This window comes from Tachypleus tridentatus, chromosome 8 (assembly GCF_004210375.1).
Source record: "Tachypleus tridentatus isolate NWPU-2018 chromosome 8, ASM421037v1, whole genome shotgun sequence".
NCBI classification, from domain to species: Eukaryota; Metazoa; Arthropoda; class Merostomata; order Xiphosura; family Limulidae; genus Tachypleus; species Tachypleus tridentatus.
The window spans coordinates 99,313,937-99,337,810 of NC_134832.1; the positions used below are offsets into that span (position 1 = coordinate 99,313,937).

Genomic DNA, 23,874 nt, shown 5'->3' on the forward strand with positions numbered 1-23,874 from the left:
GAATATTGAAAGTTTAATGTGAAACTTTGATGTTTCGGATTAAGATACTTGAACAGTGAAGGTCTGGTAGAACGTCTTGTTGCTCTTCAAGTTAATGGATAAATATATCAACGTATGAGAACTGTGCTTATAATCAGCTCCAGTTAATGTTTCTCAAACTTGCAAATATGTGTTAAAATTTTCAACCTTAATATTACGTTTTTCTTTCCTTTCTAATTTTCTGTTCTTCTGGTATCGTAAAAGTTATTATTAAAATACAGTAATAAAAACATACTGTATCTTATCCCATGTTTATAAACATGCATGGGTGATTTACTTTATTTTAAAAGGTGCCATCTATTGGAATGTTTGTAAAGTTTTATTTTAAAATATCATTATCAAATCATGGTAAAGACAACAGCTTCTGGAGGTTGAACAGGTTTTTATATTCTTCACCTAAGGTTAGTTAACCAGCTCCATATTTTGAGTCTATTTGTAGGAGTTATTTTACTAATATTATTATAACAGAACAATGGTGTCTGTTGAATGTAAGAAAATGTGAAACCTAGACATGAACGCTAGTGTCAATTTAAAATTTTCATCCTCAAATCTATTTAAAACATCTCTAAATATTTATGTAGAAACACGTTGGAACTTTGAAGAAACCATAGATACTGGGAGGAAAACGGAATAATATGGTATCGATAGATTGACAATAGACTGGATGAACATTCTTGAAAACTCTAAGAAAACTTCAACGCGCGTATGTGATCACAAGAAGTAACAAACAGAGCATTATGGTAACGAGGCTATAAACTGTAGATATATCTTTTGTGCTGAGCCAGTAGAATGAAGGAGCGTATGCACAAAATACTGAAATAACGATTATGAACTAATCAGACTAAGGTCACCATGCTAATTTATTTGTAAATTTCTGGCATTATATAAAAAGTAATCTATCAATTTTGAGAGATTCTATAACAAAAAAAAAAGAAGGAAATAGAAGCTTACCTCGAAAAAACTCTTAGTATGCATGCTTTATTAAATGTATTATATAGTTAAGCCTAAATGATGACAAACTAAATACTGATTCACTCATTTATTTGTTTCTTTTTTTGTGTGTTACGTTATCATGAAAAGTCACATGATAGGTTATCTTTACATTATGGGGAATCGAAATCCGTGTTTTATCGTTATAAGCAAACTTACCGTTGTTTGTTTGTTTTTGAATTTACTCATTACCGACAACTCTTGGGCTACTCTTTTACCATTATAACGACCGAAAGGCCCGGCATGGCCAAGCGCGTTAAGGTGTTCGACTCGTAATCCAAGGGTCGCGAGTTCGAATCCCGGTCGCACCAAACATGCTCACCCTTTCAGCCGTGGTGGCGTTATAATGTGACGGTCAGTCCCACTATTCGTTGGTAAAAGTAGCCCAAGAGTTGGCGGTGGGTGGTGATGACTAGCTGCCTTCCCTCTAGTCTTACACTGCTGAATTAGGGACGGCTAGCACAGATAGCCCTCGAGTAGCTTTGTGCGAAATTCAAAAATCAAAAAAACAAACAAACACAACCGAAAGGGCGAGCATGTTTGGTATGACTTACAGTAGACTCAATAGCGAACATTTAAGTAACTGCGTTCTAAATTAAAACATTATTTAAATTTAGTCTTCAGGATAATGACAAATACAACAACAAATACTTATCTTATTTTAACTCATAAAATATGTCGTTTTCCTGTGTAGGGTATGAAGTTAAAGATTACCAAAAGAATAAACCTCAGCAAATCAGTGATAATTATAATATAATGATTATAATAGGCTAATATTGTTATTACGCGAAATTCGAAAACAAAACAAGCAAACACTGTTGATCTTGAATTAATTGAGCAACAGTACCACATATCTAACCTTTGCTATTAATATTAGATGTTATTTAATCAGTAAATCAAAGTTTTCAATGATGTTAACTGCAGAAAGAAATGCGAGATAGTTTATTTTTATTATTCATTCATCGAATTCGAAAAAGAAAATGCAGGTGTTTGTAATGATGCAAAAATAAGTTCTGGAAAGTTATACAAACAAGTTTTTGCTCTCTCGGATTCTAACTTGGATAATAATTGTATAAATATGCATGAACAGTGCTGATAAGATCTATCCCTATTGTGTGAAGCGAAACATAGGTAAAAGAATCATCAATACCGAATCAGTGGTAATGCAATTTTTGTAATAAGCTAGTGTTGTTCTTTGAGAAACGAAATAAGTTAAAATTAAAATATAATGATGTATAATTCACTTTTAGACATTCTGCCAAAATAAAAAGCAGGATTCAAGAAAGACCTGTGTTATGGATCAGGACCTAAATAGCGACATGCTTAAATCATCTACCACAGTTTACTGAACAAAAGTAAACAAGGTTAATCGGGCTGAAACAGGAGTGGTCTTAAACCTATTGTGTTCCAATCTTAACTGATAGTGTTAATAATAGGAGTGGCAGAAGACGAAATCAATTAAGATAGACAGTATAATGGAAAGAATAATTAAACACCCACTATCTATCTGTCTTTACATACCTTGTCCTACGAAAAATATCTCGATATGTAGTGATAAAGAAAATTTTAGTGATCACTGAACTAACATCCCTTCCATCTTCATATTTTCTGATCCTCAAAAAGACATATCCGAACTAGGATATAGTACATGCTGGGGCCAGTTCATTTCCATTGTTTTTCAACTCGTTCATTCATCTGATGGCGATTGAAATGTTGGCAACAAATATTTGAAATCACTTCCTGTTAGTAGACCTAGTAATGTTGCATAAGAATCTACTTTGGAATCTTAACAGACATTTTCAATACATTGATATTGTTACTTTGAAAAGAGACAGGTTATTCATACGTTATGATAAATAGCATGGCTCGGTTGGCAAAAACTGCAAATCGGTTCCTCAAATATATTTCCTTAAAATAACTCAATATACATGTGCCTTTGGATGAGTAGACACTTCACACATAGATCCTACGCAATGTGCACACAATCCTTTACATCTACCTACATTCAACCACAATATGCTATGTTTTCCAAACAGTGTAAGGTGGCTGTCATCAATTACCATAATATTCATCATCACTTATCAAGATTACAATAGTTAGAAACTTTATGTCATGCAAAATACTGTTAGCGTTTTTCTATATAGGAGTTGAAAAACTGACTGTGTGTACGCAGAAATACACACATTTACATATCGTACAGATTTGTTTCATTCACAGTTAACCATGTTGGATGTTATAAATACACAGCGTATGAGCTACAAAGATTATTTTTAGCAGTTTTGCATAACTTAAAAAGCCTGTTTTTTTGTTTTATTTTTGTCATCCAAGCTCATAAAATTAGTAATGTTTTGGTGCTCTACAAACGATATGACGGGCGGTCTTACCAAATCTCTTTTTCGGATCATTCTGTGTGGACTGTGTCTCAAGTTTTACGTTTTCTTTGTAAAAAAAAAACAAAAAAAAACTGGTGCAGGATAAAGTGTCATCTTCACAATAATTTAAAATCGTGTTTGAGAAGAAAACTACAATTCCGTAGTCTTAACAAAGCTGTACCCATGACCCATGCGTAATGTCGAGTGGATATTTTAAAATTTATTTCACTCTTGCTTAACATTATGAAGATGGCCAAAGCATTAAATGAAGCATTGAAGCAACTATAATATCTAACTTTTCCTTTTGTACTGTAATCAGAACTGTAGGAAACGTTTGAATCAATCAGGCTGTGGTTTGACCACTTTTTCATGATATGTATTAAACTTATGTATGAAAACTTGCTTCTTTAATACAATACATTACGTTGTGTGTCAAAACTCATGCCCTCTGACCCACCTAGAAATCGCATGCTTTAAGCCGAGTGTGAGCTTCTCACACATCGCGTGCCACATTGCTTACCTGTGGCAATGGCCTGGCCACTCAAAAACTACTTCCTACGCCAATTATAACTCTATTAATAATTTGTGATAAAAACCTAAAATTAAACTAAGAGTGTTGATTTAAAAACTAAGCTTAATTATTTAAGAGCAAAATAATTTCTGCAGAATAAAAGATCTGAATACAATAAAATCAGTAAAATTCCAAACTTATAAAATATACTATTACAACTTCTAAGATAAAAAATCAACATGAGAAGCCAGCTGCTTTATTCAGTAAGTATTATATAATATAGTTGCTCTTTTCTTCATATATTAGTCAATGTGTTTATTTTAATGTAAAAGTATAAGAATTAAAGTTGTAAATTAATTAAAGAAATATAATTGTACTTATTCATTAAATAATCACCTTCACATTTTTTTTTACGTATTGAGAATTACGCTTAGTAAGTGGTGAAGTTCCAATGCTAATGTGTCAATGCCATTTAAACGGCCAGATGATTAGAGCGCTGACTCCTAATCTGAGAGTCGCAGATTAGAATCTCCGTCCCACCAAACATGAACGCTCTTTAAGCCGTGGAGGTGTTATAATGTACGACCTAATCCCACTACTAGTTGGTGAAAGAGTAGTTGAAGTGTTGGCTTTGGGTACTGGCGATTAGATCCCTTCCTTGTAGTCTTTCATTGCTAAATCAGGGACTGCTAGCGCAAATAACCCTCGTATAGTTTTCGGCGAAATTCAAAACAAACAGGCCTCTTGAATATTGTACTTAAATTTTCTTAGCCGAGAAAATGCATGAAGAGAGCGAGATTACAACTGACCTGTATTCCACTATATACAACCTACTTAACCACAGACACACATACTTCAGTTGCAGGTCATTCAAATAGCTACTGCATTAAATGGTACACTATATGTAAGAACGTTGAACATACACATTTGTATCGTTAGTCGAAAGAGAGTACCTTCCATAATATATATATATAAAGAGATGTAGTGTGTGTGCAGCTAGCCTATTGTTGCTTTGGGCCGTTGTTGCTGTTTTCTTAGTGCAGACCTACACAACAGCCTGTCTACACCTGTCCATCATGGAGAATTGAACCTCAGATTTTTGCATTACAAGTCTATCAGGTTACCATTTACAGACCACAGTACTACTTTACGTTTAAACAGAAACTCACGTTTTTGTACTTTTCCTCTCTTAAATCTGTAATGCAACAGTTTGTATCAACTATATATAACAGAGCCAAGAAAAAATATGAAAACGAAACTGGTATCAACATAATGATATCATATTGACAATTTTACAGTTAGCGACATATATTATTACCATGTTATTATCTTTGAAACATGAAAAACCTACATTTTGTAAGACGCTATGGAAAACATACAGCTAAACTGGTATAAAAGCTTCATAAAGTACCAAATTTTCACACCAAAACGTTTCATGATATTGTGTTATTATTCAAAAACGTGCATAAATATCTTAAACCTTTATATTCTTTCTAAAGCTAGGCGTGATTTTTTTCAAAATAAGTTAAAAAGTGATTTTACAGTTGGACCTACGAGAAGAGAAATATAACAAAATACAAAATGTGCGATCATCATACAAAATTAACAACTTTACACTCCATCACTGTTTAATGATTCTTAAATTAAAGTAGGAACTTAGGTTTTGAATAGGAGTAGAAGAAAGAAAAAGCAATGACAGAAGAACTGAATTAGGTGTTCAATGACTGATCTGAGAGAACATTCAAATTATGTTAAACTCCCATTTAAAGGGAACTGTCCTAATGTTCTTTGTGCTTCGCAATATAAAACACTAAGTTTATGGACAAACTATCGATGAATTAGTTTTTCATTTAGGTAAAACAAACATTTGTACTTGTTTTTATTATCTAATTGAAATATTTTTTATCTTATATTTTCAGTTCAGTCCATATTAGAGCTTTCAATGTATTTGAACAATGTTAACGCCGTTTATTCACTGTAATTAACTCAGTTGAATCAGAAATACTGATAACGTAAAATAAACGTATAAAACATAAATGTATATCATTACGAACACAACTTTATTAACATACTTAATCCACAGATCATGGTACCCAGTAGTCCACAGCCCTTAAACTATTTATGAAATGGATAATTGTTTACTATAATTTGAGTAATGTGGTTACAGAAAGGCATAACGAGAGAAACGCTGGCAGTGCTTTATTAGTAAAGTGTTAATACCCATACCAGCCATTCTGAGATACGTACAAACACTGGCAGTATTTTGTTAACAGTGGTTGGTTGGTTTTTCTTCTATTGGTCTGGAACTGGGAATTGATAGTATATTTCTTAAGACAGAGTGAATTGTGCAAGTTTTCCAGAATATTCCTTAAAATAGCTGAAGGTTTTTTTACGGGAATTGCGTGCGGTAACTTAGATTATCTTCTCTCTCTTTGTTTTTTTTTTTACAGCTACATTGTAAGTGCCTAATGACAACAAACGTTTTGTCCTATTAAAAAGCTGATTTGTTTGCACTAGTGAACATATTTGCTATTATAAATAAAAAAGTATTGTTCAGTAAACGTAAGGTAATTTTTATAACAGAATATACACAAAACATGCTAAGTTTTATTATAAACAACGGTGACCTTTGAATCCGTGCAAATTTTCTACCGACCTTGCAAGCACCAGAGGTTAACACTCTCATAAACGCATAACTCTAACTGCACAATAAAACCTGTTGTATAACTTCTATCATCTGACTTGTGATTTTAGTTTTTATTTTATCTTTCGTCATTTTTTACTTCTCTTTATTCGCTTTAACAAAGAAGAAGTGTCTAAAACACTGTTTTGTTTTGTTTTATTTCACAAAGTAATTCGTGGTTACTTCAAACCGGCTGCATATTTTGTCATTCCTCAACATATTTAATATCCTTAAGCGTTAACCTTTCACATTGTTCTTTAAAGACTTACAGATAACTCAAGGATTTTTTAAAAAAGAAATTGTGGTTTATTAGTGACGCAGAAAAAGTGGTAAGATCTCCCAGTGATTCATCTGCATGTCTGATGGCTTATCACGCTAGATTTCGGGTGCTCGCGGTTGGCACGACACAGATTGCCCGTTGTGTTGCTTTGTGTTTAACATCAAACAAACAAAATGTTGTAAGCTTTGATAATGTTTTTTGGAACTGATTGTATATTACTCACACACTTTCAAAAATTGAATTTTTCATCGCTGAAGATATACGGGTTTACATTCATTTGCACAAATGTTTCAAATTCAAGGAAAACTAACAGTTGAAGTTTAAACACCCGTTGGATATAATAAATAATCACAACTTTAAGAAAAAATCAATACTCTCATGCACTAAGTAACTCCCAGATAGTATCAAAGTCCTGAGTTTCATGACTTTAACACTTTTCCAATGGAAAAAAAAATATGACATTATAATTATAATTTAATTTTAAAATTATAACAAATATAAAAAAAAATCATCTACATAAATTTTACGTAACTGTGTGTTTCAATGAACTCACTCAATACATATTCGGCCCGACATGGCCAGGTGGGTTAAGGCGTGCGACTCGTAATCTGAGTGTTGCGGGTTTGCATCCCCGTCGCACCAAACATGCTCGCCTTTTCAGCCGTGGGGACGTTATAATGTGACAATCAATCCCACTATTCGTTGGTAAAAGAGTTGGCGGAGGGTGGTGATGACTAGCTGCCTTCCCTCTAGTCTTACACTGCTAAATTAGGGACGGCTAACGCAGATAGCCCTCGAGTAGCTTTGCGCGAAATTCAAAAACAAACAAACGATACATATTCAAACTTATTCTTGAAACTTATTCTTCTGGAACACATCTTACTGAATGAATTTTATAAATTTTTAATTAGCTCGAATTTATACAAGATCACTTTTGTAGTTCAATATTTGTGAGTAAGTTGCAACCTAGAATCTACGATAGATTTTTGGTTCATTTTTTAACCTTGATATCCGTGATATGTATGTATACCACAGATAACCAATTCTGTAGTTTTAAAATAATCGAAATAAAACGAAAAAACAACAAAATAATATCCCAGAAGGCCTATCGCTCATGTAAATCCTAAATTACATGATACTACAGTTGATAATGCAATAATTATTTATTACGTGCATCGTAAAACAGTACCATGGTTCTTAACATTGTCCCAGAGAAACAATAAAGAAATAGTTTATGTACCACTTCATTTGGGAAATTCAAACTTATAGTGTAAATGAGTAGATAACTTAAAGAAGCAATACAAATAACTCAATAGAGATACACTGTATGCCATTCACCTTTGAGCACAGAAATTTATAATGCGGACCTTTGATATTGTGTTCAATATACAGTTTCGAGATCAGAGAGCTTTGCGTGCTGTCTTGTCAGTAATCGATCAATTCTATAAGTTTCATATTCTTTTGAAGGCTATCTTTACAAACAAATGACATGTAGAATAAATTATGGAAAGAAAACGCCACATATATCTCATACGTACGCCCTATATCATCATTTTTAGTAAATAAAAACACCTGCACAGGTTAATCTATTAACATCAAGACTGGCGCATTAGCGGAGCTGTAACTAGTATAATAAAACAAATTTAAACATGCACTTCTGTATTTTCTTTTACCCAAGGTCTTGAATCTAAGCTTAACCAATGGTTCAAAGCTCTGTTATTTGTTAAGCTCACACATATATGCAGAGGCCTTATACCTTGTTTATCAAACTCAAGATTTCGCCAAAGGTCTCTAGTTTTGTTGAGGGGTTAAACTCACAGACTAAGCAATCGTCCTAAGTTTTGTTATTTGACAAATTCACGGAAAAATTTTACAGCTAAGTATGTTGATATTTTGGAATAACGCTGATTGAAAAGCGAATAAAGAAAAATCTATCATTTTAGAGCTTTTTCAATAATAACTGCTTATCATTATCGTCTACAGAAGTTAGAGTAAGTCGGAGAACGGAGTTCTCACATGAAATAATAATTATTGTAGCCGAAACGTAAAGAGAAAGGATATATAAGTAAGACAAATTACTTACGTTGTAAGAACAATAGATTTATGTAATATAAAGATATGAGAAGTAACAAGTTGATCCAGTTAAAATGTGCTGACCAAACTGTCCTTTGTATAATAGACGTGTAAAGAACAAAGAAGTTGTCTATATATTCGTTTCTCGATACATGTGTTTTTCATTCAATACCTTCATATATTTTATTTTGCATAATATATTACATGGCCAATTAAAAATATCATAATTGTTTTCATTTGCAATATTCTATTAATCTCAACAAGAAAAAACTCTCATAGATTTAAATGTTCTAATATGTGTTTTTCCTGCTCCAGATCAATGCTGGTAAATGGTGTTTAAAGGCTGTCCGCTAACTGAATGCTATTACTGATGTGGGAACATTTTCTCAAAGGTCTGTGGGAAGATAATATTTGAGCTTCAACAATGTTTTACACCGATGGTGGTGATCAAAGTTTCCATTCTTTTATTCTGGATCAGGGGGAGCTTTTCACAAATTATTATAAACCAGAAACTGGAATAGACAGAGCAAAATTACTCATGTTTCTAACTATTTCCAGATGTTAGATAGTATGAAGAAATGGATACTGTTTTTATCATAGATAATAACATTTATACAACCTTAAGAAAAATAAACACGAAATCTATAAAATGACCACTAGTATTACCGTTATGACTTGATTCGTTTCAAGTTCCGATGGTTAAAAAGATAAATTGTTTGTGATCATTCAGGATAATTCAAATGAATTAAATAATCTAGATACAGAAATATATATATTCATATACATACTGTTAAGAATAAATAAAGATTTGCGACATTATATGAATGAATGATTTCAATTGATGTACCTCTTTCATTTTATTAGGGGGTATTAAATTATATTTTGGTATAAGAGTGAATGATGGTTGGTATTACCGTATTAGATATCGAATTACATTGGAGTTATTTATTATTTTTAGCACAAATTTAGTGACAATAATGTCATATTTAATGTAGTTACTTAAACATTCTTTCTGTAGCTTCAAGCATTAAACAAATAGTTGTTTGGTTGATATCACACTCTTCGTATTTTATAAATAGTATACAGTTCTGTAACTTAAATGGCTGTAATAGTCTATTAATGTTTAAATACGTTTTAGCAATAAACATAAATTTATATAAATATTTTCTCATTCATATTTCATACATTATCCAAGATTTTTGTGTAAACTGTTACAAATTAAGAAGTGTACTAATTTTTCAAGGTTGTCTTATATTACACGGATTAGTATATACGTTGTACAAGTATTTAAGTCAGTGCGATTAGTAAAGGACATCGTCTATTATCTTCAAGGACATCAACATGAATAATTTACAATCTTTATTTTTACTAACATAAAATACCCGCATTCTCTTGCGTCGTTCAAATGCTCCCTCATGATTCACAGAGGCTCAAAGTACCGACCAAATTCTTAAATTATCACCACTTATTTTATATCTACACTGGCAGTTTTTGTACTTGAATAAAACTTCAGCATGTGAGTGATGAATATGAAGACAGTTTCAAAAATGGCGACACCAGGATCTAGAAGGGGTCCAGAAACCCAGATACTGATGCCAGATTCAAATTTAGATACTTTGCGCATTTATTTCTGTAAGCTCCTATTATATCTGGTAATCTTCAGGGCTCATTATAGGCTGTCTTGGTTCCCAAAAAGCTATCCCAAGGGGATCCAAACCCTGAAAATGTAATAACTTTGAACATTTTCCCATGATACCTGAGCACGTCTGCCAAGTTTGGCCCCGTTAGCTTAGTGTTAAAAATAACGATCCCTATAAGGGCTTCAGAAACACAAAGTCTAATGCCAAATTTCATTTCAGTGACTACATAAAACTGCTATTTTACCAAAATCATGCCAGATGGAGATATAAGAGTAAGTCTGTCTGTAGGGTTGCAGTGCTTGAATCAAACTTTGTTTTCCTTGCACCATTTGAGATCCTGGTGGTGCCATTTTTTAAACTGTATTCATACCTTAATCATAAGTAGTGGAACGAAACTTAAGGCACTTTTACAACTATCATGTGCAAGTGCAGTTATGTTTTTGAGGGTCTAGGATCCCTCTTAGGAGTAACGGAGAAACGTAATTAGTATATTGGAACCTTTGAATCCTGCAGCGAATCGTGTGTACTTTATATTAGTCTTAGTTAATGTGCAAAATTTGGTAAATTGTTCTCTCCACAGTATCGTAGAACTACTTATTATATCCTACTTACACTTCTGGTTCTGTTTAAATGTTTAATACGTGCATACACGTACACATATATATTGCCTGTCTTTTAACGCAGAAATTAGCTACGTTTCACATTCTGTTTAAATTTACACTCTTCTTTTTTTTCTTTTCCTTCATTTATTGAAATAGTACCGGTCAATAAAACTCCTGCTTTTAGAAAATAATACTTCATGTCTGAACATACGCATAAACAATTTTGCATTATACGGTGTAAGACTACTTTTTACATTTCAGGTGTCAAGTACCGAGGGTTTGGAATATCAAATTTCTAGAAAGTGTTTAGTATTATTCGGATATTTTCTAATTTAGTCTTAAGTTATTGTATGAAGATGTATTACTTTTGTGTTACATATGTAGATTTTTCAACTGTAACAGACAGATTCTCTTTTACTCTGACAAACGTATTACTTTTCCTTTCTAACAGATCTATCATTTCTTGAGTGACAAATATATCTTTTGTCGATTAATTATTTTTTCATCATTATAATTATTTTTGAGTCAAAGAAATAATTAAAAATATACGAAATTAATTTACTTATCACGTAAACCAGACGAAATATTTTTTGTAGCCTTTTGCAAACTTATGGCATTTATTTAGTTTTATGGCAGTAAACATCCAGTTCATTGAAAAGGAAACATTTTCAAAATAACGTTATTGGCAATTATCATGGCGGTCAATTCCAGAGTGTAGCTCACTGAATTTTTTGATGTCAATTTATAAACCAAGATTTTTTTTACGAAACTGTTGACTTATATGACACCCGTGATCACGTGATATATTTTATAAAGTTAAAGAAACATTTAGACATATAATTATATCAGATATCTCGTACTGATAATTCCTCTCATGTTATGCTAGAACTTGTCGAGATCTGATTATGTATGAAACGTTAATGCTCTTGCTGTAATGAATAAAATCAAACAATAACTTTTAGTTGGCAATACAACGTTTGTGTTTAGTTAATAATTTTTTCTCAATTATAGCACGTAAATTAGAGTTTTATTTGTAATTGATTTAAGAGTTAATTTTTATGCTTCATTATATCCTGTGTGCTACAAATTGTATTTTTTATCAAAATTAAAAGGCAACACTTGTTCCTAATAACACAGATCCGCGATGGTTTTATTGTCTTGAAATTTTAACATATTTTACAATTAATCCTTACTCCGAATCTGTAAATGATATCCATTTTTCTCATTAGGTACAGGTTTTTCACAAAACGTCAAATGTACTTTTACATAAGTGGATCATTTTTCACTGATGTTGGGTTACGTTTTGTTATAGGTAAAAATGTTGACAACCATTGGCTATAGATTTCTCTAGACCAATCGCGACGTATGCATCTTATTGATTGGTCTAGAATTCAAACATAATAATAAAAATGTTTCATTGTGGTAAATGAAATAATAATATGATGTAAACAATATATTTTTTCTCCCTGATTTGTAAAAACTCCTTACGTGATAGAAAAATATGAATATTATTTTCGAAATCTGCGTTGCTGAATTATGGAAAATCCAGTATTAAAACAACAACAACAAAGCTTTTTATGAAGTTTGAATTCGTAGTGTTGTTTAACAAAATAGCATAATGAAAGATTATACAAATGTTCCCTGTTGGTTAGGCCTGGTATGGTTTGGTAACTAGGGTAAACAAATCCCAAGAGAGCCGAAAGCTCACAAAGCAGAGAAGCTAACGTAGACAGTCCTTGAGTAGCTATCTGCGAGGTTCAAGAAATCCTAATAGTTGGTTTGAGAGTGTGTGAATTCTTTCATTAAAGCTGGTTTACATAAGGAAATTTTATGATAGGCTAGCTTTGTTTTTTATATAATTTCTTTACGCTTATACGCAATTAATGTTTGTTAAGATTTAATCGAAATATTTAACGCAACTCAAATGAGTAACATAATACTATAGTTGCTCAAAAGATTTGTTTTTTTTTTAAACTGGTGAAGTTCAAACGAACAAGGCCGCAGTGTTGTTTACTGATCACACGATTATATCTACAATCTCAGAGAGTAGGAACACGTAGCCCAAACTAGAATATCTGCGTAATGGTATGAGTAGTTAATGATAGGTATATTATCTTAGCCCTACTCACAGTTAAAGAATACTACAGACGATTAAATTTTTAAAATCTGGCAAGATACAACAGAGGACAAGCGTTTCCTAGCGGTTAACTTGCCGAGTAGGGCTGATTTATAAGAATGACAGTTAAGTCCTACTACTTGACAGTCAAATCCTGCTATCATCTCACAGAATAGTTCAAGAGCTGGCGAAGGATGCTGTTAACTAGCTGTCTCCTCTTCAGTATATCTTTTGAAAATGTGGGATGCTAGAGCAAATAACCGTAGCGTAACTTTGCACCAATGTCCAAACGAACAAACAGCGGTACTGTAGAACTGTTTTCATGTTTACACAATCAGGCTTAAGAGAAAAATGTATTTCGTGGTCACATGTAATCGAGATCCAAAGGCACTGAATAAGTGCGAAGTAAAAATTATCGTTCGTTCAGCGACGTAATATGACGTGTATGTATATCTGTGTTATGAAAATTCGGAAGTTTTAATTTTTACAAATGAATAATTCTGATATTGTATGTAGAATGTAGATATTAATGTACTTACGATTCTACAAGATAACTACTTCACTGTTTTTATTGTCACTTCATTACGTATGTGCTGCATACTAGTGGTATAAAAGTTAATAATAAAACCTGTTGTTAGGTAATTTTAATGTGTTACATGTCTGACTGAAATGATTTACTTATTTAATAACCAAAACGTTATAGTAGATTTTAGATTATTTTGAAGAAAGCCATGTCAACTGTGGGTTCTTTTTCCTTCAAATGCAATGATTGCTTTGATATGTGGGGCATTAAGTAACTTACATGTGGCGATTTATACGACTTGTCTTGTAATCTTACGGCTTTAAATGTTACACGTATTGACAGTTTGTGTTGGACAGTAAAGAGAACATAAACAGTGCGAATACCAAAAATAAATTTAGCAAATATTTGAGGGACATATCATATTTAGCCTATTACTATATTTAATTGTTTATAATCGCCTTGTTACTAACGAAAGTTATTTAGAAGAAAGTTAAAAAAATCGCCTAATTGCTTTCAGTTTATGCACTTGTGGTTTATTTTGAATTTCGCGCAAAGCTACACGAGAGCTATCTGCGTTAGCCGTCCCTAATTTAGCAGTGTAATAATAAAGAAAAGGCAGCTAGTTTTCACCACCCACCGCCAACTCTTGGTCTGCTTTTTTACCAACGACTAGTAGAATCGACCGTCACTTTATAACACCCCTACGGCTGAAAGGGTGAACATGTTTGGTTTGACTGAGATTTGAACCCACGGCCCTCAGATTATGAGTCGAGTGCCTTATCCACCCGGCCCTGCTGGGCCTCTTTATGTAATAAGTCATTAAATTAATAAAGATAAAACAAACAAAGTAGCTGATATGAAACTAGTTCATCTTTCATAAAAATACTGGTATTTCCAATATATTCTTTTAGAAGTTAATAATAATAATAAATCACTAGTTGTATTTTTTTAAAATAATATCAATTTACAAAGACAATATCAATTGTCAAGAACAATATTTCGTCCAATATTTTGTTGAGATTTTATAATAATATCTTTTGAACTCTGTCACAGTGTTATTATTTATACTTAAGGTCATCAAAATTCATATCAATGCTACGTCATGGCTAATATTTAATAAAATATGTAACAAAGCAGTCAAGAGTTAAATTTAAAATTATTTAAATTCTTACACTGGAGTGAAAGATCTTATACATTTATTAACAGGAGGCGCTGAAAACAAATGTTTCCACAAGATGGGATCAAATTCCTCGACAGATTTCGGTTTCAGCAATTCAACCTTGTTGAAATAACCGGAGAAAAAGGTAGTTATAAAACTGTTTTTGTTGTTCCTATATATATGTGGTTTGGTTGTTGTTAAACAACAACATACGAATATTTTAACTGATTTTTTAACATTGTATTAAACACACATATACATATATAAGGGGTGAATATAAATTTCTTTGTAACAATGTTTATTCTGACAATTATTCAAACGTTGTATTTTACAAACCTGTTATCTTTGGTAGTAAGTTACTTTCGTTTCTGTTTTTGTAAAATAATTTTACATTCCTTATGTAAACATGTGTATACGGTTTCGTTTTGTCACTTGTAAGCCAATCTTCCTGAAACTAGGATTCTTATCTTAACTATCATGTATGCATCCAATTTATATTAATTAAGCCATATGCTGTAATACATTCATCCTGATATTTAATATCATTAAGCGAAAGAAACTTATAAATCTAAAGGAATATAATAATGTACGCCTTATTTTTTATGCTCTGTTCCATTCGTTTCAGTAGACAATATAATTAACGCCGTTTTCCAGTTTCCACGCTGGCGATGTAGGAACTACTAAGTTGGGACTTTCATATTTAGTTATTTTATTATTTTCTCATTTTGGTAACACATTCATATTATTTTATCATTCTGCATAGTTAAAGATACGTATAGGCAGAACATAGTTCCCTCACTTCTTAAAATGTTGAATTAAAGTCACTAACAATCTGCAAGTTATACTCTATATATTTCATTTTATTTTACAGTACGTTGTTATTATGATTAATTTATCAAAGTAAATGTTTATTTGTTACAATTGTAAGCCGCTATTTCTAAAGCTACTAATGGTGTTAATGTGAAAAGTTCAACCAGTGTGTCGTCGTAATGATTGCATGTGTGTGTGTGTAAATAAATGATAAAAATATGTTCGCGAATAATCTATATTATATTGATATCCAATAATGCGAATCTGAAACACAAAGTAGAAATAAGGTTTTCGCTCTTCGGTAACTCCGAAATAAATCTCAAGATTTATGTCGCAAAAAATTAGATTTTAATATTGTCGGTGAAAGAGTACTCAGAGCTCATTGTGTAGCTTTGTTCTAATCAATAAACAAACAAACAAACAACACTATTAGTGCTATTATTTATAGATATGTTTTCTAGTTTTTTAAACGAAGGATCTTCGACGTGGAAAATAATTTAGATAATACATACTCTGTATATAGCTGTTTACCCCAAATTGTGTATGGTTAAATATGACACCCAAGCAATCAATATTTTCCTTTTCCTCACTGAATGCCTATAAACCTTATAATAGCCATATTATTAACTTAAATGCTCAAGTCGGTTAGAACGAAGGTACTAGGATGAAAGAAATTTTAGCTAAAGAAGACTTCTCCAGTTCATTGTTGGGATTTACTAAGAGGAAATTAATATTAAGTGTTAAACGGAAAACACCTAGTGACAGTTTGGTCTCTATTTTCTTTACGTTTTATCACAATTTGGTTTAGTTAATCACTTGTGTGATTTATTCAAAATAAGTCTATCAAAAACAGTATATTTCAATACGTTCATCATTGTAGATTATTTACACATATTTGTGTTTTCTTACAGCAAAGCCACGTGGGGCTATCTGTTAAGTTCACCAAGGGGAATCGAACCCCTGATTTTAGTGCTGTAAATCCATAGACCTGTACTAGCGGAGGACACGCATATTTGTCAATGACAATGTAAATTAACATGCTAGTCATTACAAATTACTTATACATAGTTATCAAAAAGGGATATAACATGAACAGGTTTTTATCATTGCATATTACTGAACACTTTCACATGTTGTTTACTCTTTCTTGATAAACATCTGATGGAACATATCTGATATGCTATATAAACCAATACCATTTCACTTTAGTTTGTTTTGTGACAAAAAATACATGAATATAAATCATTAGACTCGTTACACTGAACAAAGTAAGAAAATACTGACGAAACAATAAAAAAGTTGTTATTAAATTCAATAACCGTGTAAGGCTTTGATCCATTAGACTGTTTGATTAAGTGATTTTTGAATTCCATTTGAGAGATCCAGTATTAATAGCATATCAATTTCGTTATTTTCACCATTAAATATCTGATTGTATTAATCTGAAAGTTGGAACGTGTTTAGATAAAGAAAATTTAGTGTCTGTAAACTGAAGCAACACACAAAAAAAAGACATCACAGTTTCAGGTCGTTTACCGATAGGCGCTCACGTGGGTTTCTAGGGGCTATGTTATAAAAGCTAGAAAAAAACAAAGAATCGTGAGATATGACCCTCGATCAAATGACTGAGTTACTTCTTAATTACGTATTTGTATTGGTTTACTGGGCGGAATTTTTCTTATCGCATACCTTACTGGGGGTCTCTCACGCCCTTAAAAAAACAGCATGAGGTTGGTTTATATATATTTTTTATTATTATCTGGTAAATGTATCACGTACGCTACCTGGGAATGAAGTAGTAAATAAGCAGTAAGGTCAGATTCAAGAGATTCCCGAATGGCTAAAACAAGACACCAGCCTCGTCCTCAAATTTTAGTAGGGAATAAAATAACGTACATAATATTAACGGCTATTCACTTGTGTCGGATTTACAGTTTTTCTACGTCTTGGAACATGAAACATGAAATACTGTGTTCAAGCACTGATCGTCCCACACCTTGATTCTCAGTTCATGTTCGGGCTTCTTGCGCAAACTTTTGCAAGAAATCCGAAACTACATTTTGTTCCAATTACAAAGAATTTTTCGAACAACTTTGAATATTATGTTAACGTAAAAGCACGTGATTATTTTAGAGAAATCTTACAAAGGTAGATCATCTGAAATTTATAACCATCTTAACTACAATCTTAACTATAACTGACAGCTTACCTATTCCCATCCCGCTGGATAATGGGTAACTATTAAAGCTTATATTGCTATAAATAAACAAAGTACAGACAGTCCGTTGTGTAGTATTGAGCTTAACAACTAAAACAAACATACAAATGCCGAAAGTCGTGTCTCTCGCTCGTACAGCGGTATGTATACGGATTTACAACGCTAAAATCAGCGGTTCGATTCCCCGCGGTGGGCTCCGCCGATATCCCGATGTGGCTTTGCTGTAAGAAACACACACACACACACACAACCGAACGTCGCCTACAGTTTAATACGATTTTAAATTTTGAGACGAATAAACTTTATTATTAAGTTTGGTTTATTTTGAATTTCACGCAAAGCTACACGAGAGCTATCTGCTCTAGCCGTCCCTAATTTAGCAATGTAAGAATAAAGAAAAGGCAGCTAGTTTTCACCACCCACCGCCAACTGTTGGGCTACTCTTTTACCAACGAATAATGGAATTGACCGTCGCGTTATAACGCCCCCACGGCTGAAAGTACGAGCATGTTTGGTGTGACAGTGATTCGAATCCGCGACCCTCAGATTACGAGTTGAGTGTCTTATCCACCTACCCATGTAATGCATATTATTAAGATATGAAAATTCTCAACGGTTGATAGGCTTCAACTGACAGAACTCACTTAAGCTCTCGCAGCTAAGTTTTCATAATTACTTTGGTTGATATATATATATGTAGAAAGAACTTTCATATGTTGTTAAATGAACTATGGTAGAGCTGAATATCTCTGTAAATTATGTTACATTCACGTTTCTTACACATCTTGAATCTTGTAACACAACTGGGGCAGTTACTTCGTATCTTTAGACGCTTTATTTTTAAAGTGTTATTGAACACTTTTGATAACCATTTCTACTTTTATGTAATAGCTACTTGCTGTTATATCCTGCTATTTGGTAATATCTGACTGAATATCTGAAACGTGTAGTATAGCAGCTCATTGCACACAGGAGTGTTAACATGTTTGTTTCGTTACGTCAACCAGTTTATTTTATGCATGCATGACAAATTGAATATAAAGTTATCGTTACACATATATCATTATTGTTGTGTAAATATAGTGATAATAAAGTAAAATAAATGTCATTCCGCATTTAGGGTGCATCATAAGAGTGACCGTCCCACCACAGCAGCTCGGTAATTGTCGGTAGTAGTGTTGTCTAATTGTCTTTCCTCTAATCTTCCATACCGCTTCAAAATTAGGGACAACAAGCGCAGATAGCTCTCATGTAACTTAACCAGAAATGAAACAAACACATTCTTTATAGAAAGGGTTCACAGTGAAATGAATTAACTAGTAAAGTTTGTAGTTTCCTGGCCCAACTTCTCAGAAATATCCTTAGTTAATTCTCCTTGTAGCTTTGTATATATGTACATCTAGTTAACTCTTCCCAAAGTTCTGAACCTAGTGGAACCAAACTTGACAGGTGGACTCGGGTTGGCTAGGGGTGTTATTTTCTACCAAGGGGTGCTAAAGAGGTTAAAATGCCACAGGAAGGTCATACAGACATGACAAGGCTCTAAGAATATATGTTCATGATCGCTGAACACGAATCTAGTATCAAGTTTTGTGTCCCTGCCCCCCCTCATACCCCTACTCAGAAGTTAGCATGAGCAAATTTGTCACATGTGCTAGGAACCACTGGCAAGTTTCCATATTCTGAGTATGTGGGTGAGATCTCGCCTTGGGGTAGCTACAAAAATAACGGAGGATAATGGAGGAGTTTTATCAGTATGTTGTACCCTCTGGATCGTGAGGGGACCTTTGAACCTCTTAAAGTAGATATAGAAATAATTGGGGATAATGGACGAGTTTGATGGATACTTTATAGTCTCTGTGAATCACAAGGAAACCTCTTAACTTCGCAATGGAGTCTGGGAATTTTATGCTAGTATCGACAATTTGCCATTACTCATCAAAACGCAAAATAAAAACATGAAATAATTTTTTAATATTGAGAAAAATAACATTTTTTTCTATTTTGAGTAGAGAAATCTAGAAATAACTTAGTTATTTTATTGAAATAATTAGAAACATGTTCAAAAGAGTACAATAAAGAATTTCTTAATATTTTAATGAGTTTAACTAAGAAAAAAAGCTTTGAAATATTTTCACTTGTTTACGTGTATCGGTGAAGAACTGGAGACGAATTGACGAAAATGTTTTAATTGTTTATGTATTTGGTTAATTTTCCATAGAAGGAATGTTTGAGTGGCGTAGGGATATGATTGGAAGTAAAAGCTTTTCTATTACACATAATAATAATAAGTTTAACTCAGAAAGACAAGATTATTCTGTCATATCTGTGGTTTGTGTGCCTATCGACGTGGTGTTAATATAAATTTGTCCAGGCGTATGTCAGATAGATATACGGACGAATAACGATACTCTTTATTAAAAGTTTTCAGACAGCTTGATTGGATAATAAAAAAATCTTATTATAAACGTACCACGTTTCAAACCGTCGTACATTTACCATAAAGTGTTTTCATTATCCGGTCAAGCCATTTTAAAATTGTTATTTTCTAAACAGTAAGTTATTGTAAGCAAAATCTACTAGTGACACTAGTGGTCGTTTGGAAACGTTTTTTATACTGAAAATCTACTTGTAAACCACTGAGAGAAATGAAATATCATTTGGTAGAAGCCATAACTTCTTAATAAATACATGTTTATAAAAGGCTTAAAGATCTAGATTTTTCTATATTTTTCGTTAAACTGCGCTATGATTTTAAAACAACGAGTTAACTTTCTACTGTTCTACCACAATCTAAAGCAGTAACCGTATACAGATGTAATTTTGAAACGCTTGAAATATAGACGTCAATAAAAATGTATTTTTCTTTTTGTAAATATAGACGACGTTGATGAAGGTTCTTATGTTGTTTTGTTTGAAATACTTCATTAATGTTGCAAACAACCGTGTCCGAAATCCCGTGACAGAGTGAAAAGAAACTTTCACGGTGGATCTTTATGTCTACCAGAAAGCTTGCTACTAGTGAGACCCCGCCCTTTTACTTTCATTGGAAAACAATGGTCAGATTAAAACAACATGGTCACAAAGCGTTCATATAACATAGACTGAGTAGAAGCGACTCTGAAACCCGTTCGCTCTACAACTGTTTTTTATACCATCACAATCGGTTTTCATTCCATTATCAGTTTACTTGTTTTTAGGGAAGGATAAAAAAATGAAAAAAAAACAACAAACGAGATTCACCTTACAGGTCATATAAAAAACAAATTAGATATCTAAATGAATTCTAATTTTGTCTTTTCCAATCATATGGGTGAAGAACCTACAAATACCTTTCTCCTTTTATTGAAAAGAAAATAATTTATTGAACTGCAATGTTAAACCTTAGATTTATTGGTACTAAAAGTCAAACTGGACGTTTTACTGTAAATCTAGTTTATTCTAATGTAATAAGAAAATTGAGAAAGTGGATAGCAACAACAAAGAAAGCAACTTTGATCTTGCAGAGAATATAGTAAATCATTATGTGTTTATTTTGTTATTCCAAAGTAAAAAAAAAAAACTTAAAAGTTCTCAAACAGTCGACAAACTCAGACTTTCCTTTAAATGTTTTGTTTTATTTTTTATAGCGCAGCTTTTTAAGGGGACGGCACCTGCCACGCAAAACGAAGAACACCTAGAGTAGATAATATGAAACAGGTTTGAGGATGAGGGGCTGAATGCATGGCTGATTTCACCTAAAGTTACCCTAAAAATGTTGAATTAAAAAGTTCATGCTTAGTTAAATCCTAAATCATTAGAAATAGGTAAAGTTCAGGATTTGTCCAAGAAGAAAAATCAACTAATTAATTTTATGTCTGCGTGACAAATTGACAATAAATTTAGGGTCACAAATCTTTCACTGTTTTTGTGCAAATATTTTTAATTTAATCTGTCTACTAAAGAACTGTGAATATTTTATACCCTTGACAAAATTTAAAATGATATATATATATAGACACACACATAACTTTCTAAGCTAGCATTAAATATGAGGATAGCATGAAGGAATCATGGACCATGTTATTAGTTGCAACTGGCAGGTCTAGCAAGCAAGTTATGATATTGATTCTTTTCACCTCATATCTTAAAATAAAGACTCGGATTTATTCTTTGTTAACACCAGTTTCTAGAAGAAATATAGTTTTCCAGAAAATACAAAATGATTAAATATAACCTGAATTACATTCATTTATTTTAATTTTAGAGAAGGTAATACGGCTAAAACAATACAGAGGGAGGAAATTTTTCATAATTCTAAAATATCTCAAGAAGTTTTTCTATTTATCCCCCAATTTTCGAGGGAAATAAAGCACTACAGCAGTGGGTCTAATTTAGATGTTTATGTTGTCATGTAAAGATATATATATGATTTAAACGTTGTCAGAAATGACATACACAAATAATAAATATAAACTCACAATCTTTAGCTACCTTAAGAACAATCACGTCTTGTTTAGTTTGTTTATTTAACTAGCAATTTAAATTTTGTACAATTACCGGAACAATAAGTTTGGTTTTATTTTTGCAAAAATATGAAGTCAGTGACTCGCCATCTTTATCAGATGCCAACAATCTTACCAGCCCATCATCTTTTAAATAATCTCAAAGTGGATGATCTGACCTCTAGTGGAGACAAATGTTAAATAGAACAAGAGAGAAAAAGTGTCATTTGTCTTGAAAATAGCCAATTATTTCAGCTAAGCGTAAGGACGTTCTATTGGATGTCAGTGCTCGCTTATGGTTCCTTTTCATCTATAGTAAAGATTGCCTACTGTACCGGAAAGTGATTTTTATCTTTGAACTTTGTTGTCAAGGATTCGTGACCACAACGCCCACCGATTAGGAGATAAATAATGATATTCTTTGCAACAGCAAAAAAAAACAAAAGCCAAAATAGCTCAAGTTTTAATAAACATGGGAAAATATTCCTTCAGGCACAAACGCTCAATATTGTGGGAACAACATTTCACACAAGTTTCTTCTAGCATGTATGGTTAACTAACCATCAGACAGGACGTTTAAAGTGCTATCATAAACATTACATAACAGTCCACCCTTGACGATCTTTCCTATTTCGTGTTCCCACAAAAACGATTTTGGCATTTTAGGAGCACTATGTTTAAGAAACGTGCACATCAAAAAGAAAGAAAATAAACTGTTAGCCTAATTGCACTCCAGGACTAAGTTTCTCTTTTTTTTTGTTTTTAATAATAATAATAACCTTTCATTTAGTTCTTGTTTCGAAATGAGGCGATATTTATCTCTATATGTGTGCTTGCTCCATAATGATTATCATTTGTACGTTGAATAAAATATAATTTGTTATCCAGAAGAAAAAAAAAACAATTAATCGTTCCTTTGGAAACTATAAAAATAAATTGATTTTTCTGAAAGAACATACTATTTGGTGATAAATACTCATTTTCCATTCGGTCGTTCACCCTTACAAGATGGTCAGTGTACCCAATGAATGCATGAGACGTGGGAGTGGCAGGGTGGAGCATAATAGAAGGGGTTAGAGCTTAGACGATAGGTTACAATTTTATATTACTTAGGAACCCCTAATGAAGCTTTTTTAATAGAACCTGCTTGTAAAAGTTGTTTTGGGGTGTGTTTGGCCCAAGGTACAATAACACCTACGCAAACAATTGGAACAAAAGAGAGTGATGAAAATATTCAAAGAACACTGATCAATCTTTTCAATAATATATTTTTATTGATTAAAAATATATAACAATTTAAGAAAGACGTAATTAATACTTCCAGCATCAAATTAAACTAGTTCACGAAATTAGTGTGAACTTTAACCTGGCACT

General features: G+C 32.5%; 1 protein-coding gene across 7 annotated transcripts in view; it reads left to right on the forward strand.

Annotated features, from left to right (window-relative positions):
- The window catches only part of LOC143223041 (zinc finger protein castor homolog 1-like), a 143,926-nt gene that overhangs the window by 17,454 nt on the left and 102,598 nt on the right, over window positions 1–23,874 (forward strand). For 4 of the 7 annotated variants that reach the window (XM_076450416.1, XM_076450415.1, XM_076450414.1 and 1 more), the window contains exon 2: window positions 15,036–15,133. The gene's annotated coding sequence lies outside the window, so the exon portion shown is untranslated. Of the gene's footprint in view, window positions 1–620; window positions 780–15,035; window positions 15,134–21,645; window positions 21,913–23,874 lie in introns of those variants that run through there. The other 3 variants (XM_076450418.1, XM_076450417.1, XR_013012631.1) reach the window with 2 other exon arrangements.